Genomic DNA, 8,960 nt, shown 5'->3' on the forward strand with positions numbered 1-8,960 from the left:
GGGGCCCTCCTTTCCCTGCTTGCCCTGGTCATCGTGCCGACGGTCGGAGGGGGCCTTGTTGCGGTGCCGAGGAGCGGCCTCGACGACGTCAGTGGCCTTGCCCTTGGAGTGGCAAGAGTTGCCCAAAAAGGCATCCTTCCAAGAGCGTCGCAGCCCACCTTGGTTGCCATCGCGGTCTGTGTCGCGGCGATCGACGACCGGAGGCCCGCCCCTGCATTCGGAGGCCGGCGCCCGCGAGGCCGCCTTCTTCCTAGGGGCCTAGCCGTCCTCGACGCCGGCGGCCTAGGAACCAGGCTCAGTCTGCGGGAAGGGGCGGTCGTCGTCATCGTCAGAGGAGGAAGGGATCCCGCTCTGGCCCGAGTGCGAGGAACGTGGCGAGAGCAGGGTCCAGTCCTCCATCCGATCCACGTGGATGAGCATGTCGTAGCAGCGGACGCCCGGCGGAGGAGGGACGCGGCGATCAGGCGGGGAGTATCCAAAGATCTCATCGACGCGACCCGCTCCCCTCTTGAGCATCCAGAGCGCCTGCGTGGTGGGGATGTGCGCGACGCTCCAAGTCCAGAGCCAGCAGGCGAACGTCTTGGTGTGGCCGCGCTCCAGGGTATGGCTGTCAAGGCGGTCGATGCGGCCGAAGTCGCCGAACGCCTCGTCCGCCCCGTCCAAGGACCAGAACTGCATCAGAGGCCTTCAACGACGATGCGGACTGCAACGGCAGGCTCATGATGGCAGCGTGGTCGTCTTTGTGCCAGGCGCGGATGAAGAACTTGAAGCCGTCCACCTTGATGGAGCCCCTCCGCACGGCGTCGTCGCGGTGCGCCGGCAGGTCGAAATGGACCAGGAACGCCTTCGGCTGGTGGGAGGTGATGCGGAGCTGGGAAGGCGACGTGCCTATCAGCTCCTCGATGGCCCTACCCACCGCCATGGGGTTTGTCGCGTGGATCCCGTCGACAGCGGAGAGCGTGACAGCGTGCTGGCGAAGAACGAACTCCTCACGCTCGAGGACGGGCGAGGCAACCACCACCTTGTTGCTGACCCGTGGCCGCCGCGCCGGGTCGCAGACGAGGAAGCGGTCCATGGCCGGAGGGGGCGGAGAGGGGCGGGCCGGCGACGGGAAGCGGAGATGGTCGCGCACCAGAGCCCTGGACAGAGCCGGCTTCAGTCTCTCGCGGGCGGTCCCTCCTGGACCCCTGTTCTTCGGGTTTTGTGGGCACTCCTAGGCGAAATGGCCCTAGCGCTTGCAAAGAATGCAGCAGAGAGGATCTCTGCAGTCCTTGCGGCGATGAAGCTTGCTGAGACACCGAAAGCACTTCCCTTTGAACCTGCTTAAAAAGACGTCGCGGCCGGAGCGAGCATTGAAGTCCCTATGGCGGTCCGAGTGGCGCTCTGAGGAGGGGCGCGGACGAACCGCAGGTCCAGATCCAGCACGCCCCCCTTTCCGGGATCTGACCTCCGTCCAGCCAAGATCGTCCCCCGAGGGGAAGGAGTTGGCAGTAGGGGATGGGGCGATCACCATGGATTTAAGGCGCTCAAGCCCATTGATGGGTGACGTGCCCAGATCTGACAGGCAAACTCCGTCCCGCCGCAGGATTCGCGGCGTCGAAGCTAGATCTGAGCCCGCGACGGTGGTAGCTGGAGATGATGGCGAGGGCGGGGCCCCGGACGAACCGCGCGACGAGGAGGAACCGCAGGGTGGGTGGAGCGCCCGTGTGTAGGAGCAGCTGAGGCGGGACGGGACGGGGCGGCGACCATTAAGGCCGGGATTTGTGGCTGCCGTGGCCGGAGTGGACTGCGGCGCAGAGGAGAGAGAGCGGAGCTTGCTTACCACTCTCTCTCCGATCGGTGTGGTGTGGTGTTGCTGTTGCTTTGTTTGCTCATGCTGAAGTGAGATACTAAGAGATAGCCTTGTAAGTTATCGCTGCAAACTTCTTCTCAAGGTTCCAAATGTCTGTGATTAGAGGGAACAAAGCGGACTGATTGCTGCCTCTATTGTTCAGTAGACTGAATACCGTAGCACAATCAGACTCCACACAAATCGGCCCCTGATGTACTTAGTTAGGACAGAAAGACCATGCAAGATTGCAGCAAGTTCAGCTTCCTCCGGGCTGTTGCATAATTGTAAACGATGACCACTACACAAAGCGACTTTCCCAGGTTGTTTCTGACGACTATGTCGGCCGTCGATTCCCCGGAGCTAGGCAGGAAGGATGCATCTGAGTTCATTTTCCATCTACCCTCGAACGTGGAGTTCATATTCGCCCGTCCACTGATTCGGACCACGCTGGCATCTCTTCTGATTTGTTTGCTTGATTCCCCACACTGATGCAGACCATATGTCCGATGCATGTGTTCATCCCTTGGGGCCTTTTCCCCTCCTTGATTTCTACATGTCGCGAATAAGCGGCCCGAGCATTGTGATGGCCAACCAGGGGTGCACCCCTCTCGCCTGCACTGCAATCAGTTTCATCCATCTTGATTTCATCCACATATTTTAGCAGGAATTGGACAGACTAACCAATAGGAGCCTTTCCATCTGGATGGATGCAATCGTTGTTTTCACTTTCGATGAGATTATGATGAAATTCACTGAATTTCATTAATTTTAGCAGACACTGAAATATTTCTGTTTCGGCCAAAATATTTCGGCAATTTCAGTAGTACACAGGAATTCAAATATATTTCTGAATATTTTCCAAAAAAACAAAATGTTCATTGAATTCAAGTGAATATTTTGGCTCTTTGACTGACATGAAAACCAAAACCACTGAATGAATTTTGGTAATTTAGGCTAGTGCTGAATTTTTTTTTGAAATGGAAATTGAAAGCCATGGATGTAATCATAGATCTCTCAGCCACCAGGATCACCATAGCAGGAGCAGGAGCTTTCTTCTCCCCTCCGCATGACACCTACCCAGGGGGTTGGAGCCACACCTCACCAGTAAAACGACACATATCTTCCGCCCGTAAATCCCAGTTTTCCCTCATTTCTTCTCTAAGTGCTCTGGCCTTTGTGCAGCTCATTACCATATGGAATTCATCTTCCTTTTTTACTTCCACAAATATTACAGATATTATCGACCACAAGCGTTATCTTCCTCTTATTCTCCTTTCTGGGTAGCGTTTCGGTTGCCAACCGCCATGCAAATATCCTAACTTTCTCTGGTACCTTTACGTTCCATATGAGATCCCATATGCTTCTATTATCCGCCTCATTACTTGATCTTCATGGCGTCATGTTACCCTGATGTTTCATATTTGCGCCAAGCCTGTAGGCACTTCAAACAGAGAACACACCCGACTTCTCCTCGTTCCATGCAACACAATCCTCCACCATACTTGATGGGATGTTTATTTTACATATTACTTCCGCATCGTACTTATGAAATAGTTGATGCACGAGGGCTTCGTCGCACTCTTTACTCCCCTGGCTTCATTTCCTGGTTCACCAACCTCAATCTTGACTGACTTTTAAATACTGTGATCTTTAGGGCACTCCTCCTGGGGACCCATTGGTCCCTCTGAATTTGAATATTCTCCCCATGTCCCACTCTCCAAATTAGTCCTTTTTCAGTAATTCTAGTCCATGTTCAATTCCTCTCCATGATTGCGAGGCGTCTGAAGAAAACATGGTGTCAAGGAGCTCACCTCTAGGGTAGTATTTTGATTTAAGGACCCTTGCACAAAGACTATTAGGATTTCGAAGAAGACGCTGACCTTGTCGCGCTAAGAGGGCTTGGTTGAAGATGTGCACTACCAGGGTGCTAAACCTTTATAATGGGTTGAGGGGCACATTACTTAGCCCCAAACCAATCTAATCTCAAGTCTCTTTTGCTTGGCACCTCCTCCAAAAAGCTTTAGTTGCAAATGACGAGCATGGGCGCCGCCATGAACAATAAGTTTTCATCGACCACCAACCGCATCATCCCTTTCCCCAACCTTGATGAAGTGGTGCCCGCTGGATGGGAGGACTTGAGGAAGCTGAGCCTTAAGGTTGAAATTCACCCGGAAAAGGAAACCGGCAACGAGGTGAAGGTGCTCAAGATCAAGGAGGAAGAACCGATACGAGAAGGATTTAACGAATCCACTCCAGATGATTATCCTCCAAACCCTTATTCGTTTAGCATCCTGGGATCTATTCCGATATTTCCTCTTGGACCTCCACAAAAGAAGTGGGGAAATGAACCACCTACCCCGGTGTAGATAACGGAAAAGACCAAGGATTTGGATCAAGTTTCTAAGGCTTATGTGAACACTATTGGAGAGGGTACTGATTCTTATTGGTTGATGAGCAAAGACCTAGAAGCAAGGGTGAATGGTATCGTCCATAAGATCGGACTCATGGATGACACCATAAATCAAAACGTTGCACAACTTGAGTTTTCAACCCAGGTTATAGATCATCAGCAAGCCGTGATAGAGGAGATGAGGGAGCGGTTCAGGAACATCTTCACCACCTACAAGGATACCCAGGAGTGAGCATGAAATGTTGAGTACTTGGATCTCCCTGGCTTGATTGTAAGCTTGGGGGAGATTCACGTGTACTTTCTATGTTTACTTTCAAGCATTTCTTTTCAGCAAGTCGAGATTAACTCACATTTTTTATTTTTCAATAAAGTTGAACTATTGATTCTCTTTTGAATAAGGGATGATTCTTCCCAATGAGTATTTGGATGTCTTGATGTGTGAGATCATTATTGCTTTCTTGAGAACGTATAGGTTGTGACATAAATAGTAGCACATAATCACTTGCATGGTGATTATAAGTACTCCACATTGCAGTGGTGAACAATGTAAGAGATTGTTTATACACATGCTACTCCCTATGTCCCAAAATGTAAGACATTGGTTTTACACTATGATAGTGTAAAAAAACGTGTTATATTTTGGGACGGAAGGAGTAGTTCATTGGAAGTTCAACTGATAAAAGGGTAAGCAAAAAAATGAATAAAACATGTTAAGAAAAAGCTTTTCTTAAAGGAGTTCTCCCGAGGGTCATGTTTAGCTTACATATCACATAAGATTGAAATGTGAGATGGGCTCTTAAACATGTTGCAATGACAAGAGACAAAACATTTAAATTAAAGAATCTCTTAAAGAAATAAAGGAGAAAGAGATGCAACCCTCTTGTTCTTGCCTGCTTGAGACAATGATGAACTAAGTTATGAAGTTGTTACCTGTCCACAATAAAATTGAGTAACAATGTGTGCATGCTGATACATCTCCAACGTATCTATAATTTTTGATTGTTTCATGCTATTATATTATCAAATCCTGGATGCTTTAGATGCATTTTTAAATTATTTTTGGGAACTAACTACTAACCTAGTGCCTAGTGCCAGTTGTTGTTTTCTGCTTGTTTTTGGTTTGCCAGAAAATCAGTACGAAACAAAGTCCAAACACTATGAAACTTTTTGACGATTTTTTTGGACATAAGAGACCCTAGAAGCTTTGGGAGGAGACTAGAGGACAAACGAGGAAACGACAAGGCAACAGGGCGCTCAGGAAGGCAGAACTACAAGTCTCTAGTGAAAACTATGCCCCCCTGGTCTACTTTTATCATTTTATAAAATCCAAAAATACCTTGCTGCAATTTATTTAATTTTATTTTTGTTTTGCAGTTTATTTATCTACCTATAAAAGATTTGATCCTTGCAAGTAACGAGTTCAACGAGATTGACAACCCTCTTGCCCGCGCTGCGTGCAAGTATTTGCTTTTATGTGTTTAGGTGCTGTTCACGAGGCTTTGCATGATTCTCCTATTAGTTTGATAAACCTCTTGGTTCTCACTTGGGGGAATACTTATCTCTACTGTACTGCATCTCCTCTTCGGGGAAATCCCGACGCAGCTCACAAGTAGAATATGCCTCCATGATCATTGTCATAGTGAGGATGAGTTATCATTTGTAATAATTCTTTTATTCCTATTCATTCCTATAACAAATTATGCACTCATGTTTCTTTGATATCCGTATCACGTAAATATCAAGTTGACCTTATTCTTTACAAGCTACAATACTTGCTCGGGGATGAGCAAGAGTTAAGCTTGGGGAGTTGATGTCTCCAATTCATGTGATGATTTTGATAGTTATTTTATGCCTCTTACCGGTAGTTAATGAGGGGAAACCATATTAGGCTTCCTTATAAGAAGGGAAAGTGCAATGTTTGCAGTAAAACATTGGCGCAAATGGCAGAGATGTGCAATGTGTGTGGCACTGGTATTCAACCATACAAGGATGATGGCCAAGAATTTGATGTATTTGAGGCGATAGTTCCTTACGATCACTATATGATGATGCTATGCTTACATTTGATATATTTTTTGATTCATGTTTGTTTCCGTAGTTTCTAACATAGTGCAACCTCACGATCCTAAAATGTATGGTTCCAGCGGATTCCATGTTCATTTCAACAAGACTTTCAAGAGGGGACTCAGTGTGTGCACGACTGACGGATGCACTACTATTTCAAGATCATGGATACAAACAATGAAACGTTTCTCAACGGTATTGGTTGGGATTGTTAGTGGTGTGACTATGCCATAAAACTAGGAGATACATTAACTTTTACAATGGAGCCGCACCTAGATTAGTTCTACTTAAAGCAACCGGAAGTGATGGATTGCAAAGCTTAATGCCATGTGTACATATTACATATAAATTGTTTTAGATGTGCCTAGTTGTTCTTGGTTTATTTATTGACCATTACTTGTACAACCAGCGACTTCTATCATGGCCGGAGGGTGGTAGTTTCAAGCAATGATTTAACACTAAGTCATGCAAGAACGACAAAGGTCAATTCAATTTTGAGACAAAATGGCAACAATATTGTCCAAATACATAGAATTATAAATACCAATATTGATGACAACATTATCCTGAGTATCGAATACGATTTAAAAGTTTTACCTACAATTAGGTTTGTGTTTGTTTCTTGTTACTTTTTGCTACAGGCCATCCAAGTTGCCATAGTCAGAGAAAACGGCGTACCTCCATCTGGTAGCATGTTCTTTGCAAAAAGAGTATAATTGTGTTGCATCGTACTATACTAAGGACGACGGGAAGATATACATATATGGGGCGGGATGGCACGAGTTTGCAGAAGTAAATGATATTGATACATGCATGATATGCTTGTTGGTGATTGGGTATGACTACGATGAGATGTGTGATTCAATTTGGTTTCAAGAAATATGATTTAGCAATAGGAATCATACGGGTAGCTACTCATTTCAATAACCCTATTGGTCTTGTAATCGATATAACACTATCCTATCATGGCTCTAGTGGATTCGATATAGAAGTGTCATTGATAAATCGTAATGTTACTTACATGCTCAAGGTCGTCAAGCGATATCTTCTTGAATTTCTTCAAAACCTTCTTGTGGTCACACTAGTCGTATGGCTTCATCAGTTCTTGCTGTAAAAACAGTACTTGGTTGACAATAAAACGGTGATGCATTGAATATCTGCAGAAGACAGTGAACTAACGATTGTTAGCTGGTCAAGTATGTGTTTCCTCTTTGACCCATCGGTTGCCATCATTGCAACATTGCATAACCATTGGAAGTTCCTTTCAAACCTCGCCATTTGGCACAAGCATGTCAATGAATTCCTGTTCAAAAACATGATTTCTCTGAATTCTGACCTTGGTTGATGATTCGGCAGTATCAAGAGAACTGGCTCACCTTCCTCTTTTTGACCTCCTGAGCTTCGAGTTTGTCAGATAATCTTTGTAAGCATCACTTGCCGTGGTACGGTCAACGCTGGCTAGACTCATGGAACTTTGACCACCCAGAATGGGCTGCTCTAGCTCTGATACGCTTGTACCAGACGGGGCAACAATTGACATGCGGTTCAGACTCAATTGTTTGGCTCCAGATTTAATAGCACGCAATCCTGCATTCAGTTAGTTACTGAACTTCATATATATGTATATGGATATTTAGTGAGAGATTATAATTCATGTTTTCATGAAGTGTAAATGAGGTACATTTGCGTTTTGGGTTCAACTTATGTATTTTGGATAGTGGCACCTCGTCACTGTTAACTTCATTTTTAGCATCAACATCCGAGCTACTATCATGTGACACATTCTTGGACTTTGGGGTTCCCACTATGTCAGCTTCTTTGCCATCAGTTCCATGAGTTTTTATCGGTTCTAGAGTGCCTTTGCTACTGCTTTCAATACAATGGTTATCTCCCCCAGTTCGAGCTTCACGTTTCTGATGCATGCCGTCTGCTTTGTTGTTTCTATGTATGTCAGATGTGCCGACGTTTACATTTTGTTGCCCAATACATGTGTTGGCTGGAACTTTAGGTGAATTGCCTGAAGCCACAACACAAGTACTCTGGATAGATGATAATGTTGAATTTGTGACATTACAAGATACAAGATGATCAACCTGTTGACACCCAAGCACTGCTTCAACATCATCAACTAAAGGATTGGCGCTTTTTATGATATATGTTTTTGTGTTCTTCTCATGCACCAAGACCTCTCCAGTCGAGCACTTCTCAATCTCGTTGTGCAACTTGGCAACAACCTCTTCTGCATAAACATTGGAAACATTGTTATCAGAGATTTGGTGTTGTTTTGTCACGAGGTTTGGGTTTCTGTCCTCCACACGCATGGCTGCTAGAGTTGGGATCCCATCAGTGACTACCTCATTGACTTCTGTTCTCTCGATACTGAATTTGCCAGCATCATTGCTGCGCAGCTCCATACAAGCTGCGCGAGATAATGTTTTCTCGTTTATCAGGTTCTCCCGTCCTTCACCCTATCCATCATCTGAAGAATATGGACGGGCAACACCTGTTAGATCACGAGTAGTAGCTAGCTTGACATCGCGTGAAGAACTGAGCAACCTCTCATCGTTATTGCTAACAGTGAGTGTGTCGCCCTTTCTTGTTGTTGACGGACGATTCGAAAGGTTTGCCGCAACATCCAATGATGATTTTGGCTTT

This window comes from Triticum dicoccoides, chromosome 6A (assembly GCF_002162155.2).
Source record: "Triticum dicoccoides isolate Atlit2015 ecotype Zavitan chromosome 6A, WEW_v2.0, whole genome shotgun sequence".
NCBI classification, from domain to species: Eukaryota; Viridiplantae; Streptophyta; class Magnoliopsida; order Poales; family Poaceae; genus Triticum; species Triticum dicoccoides.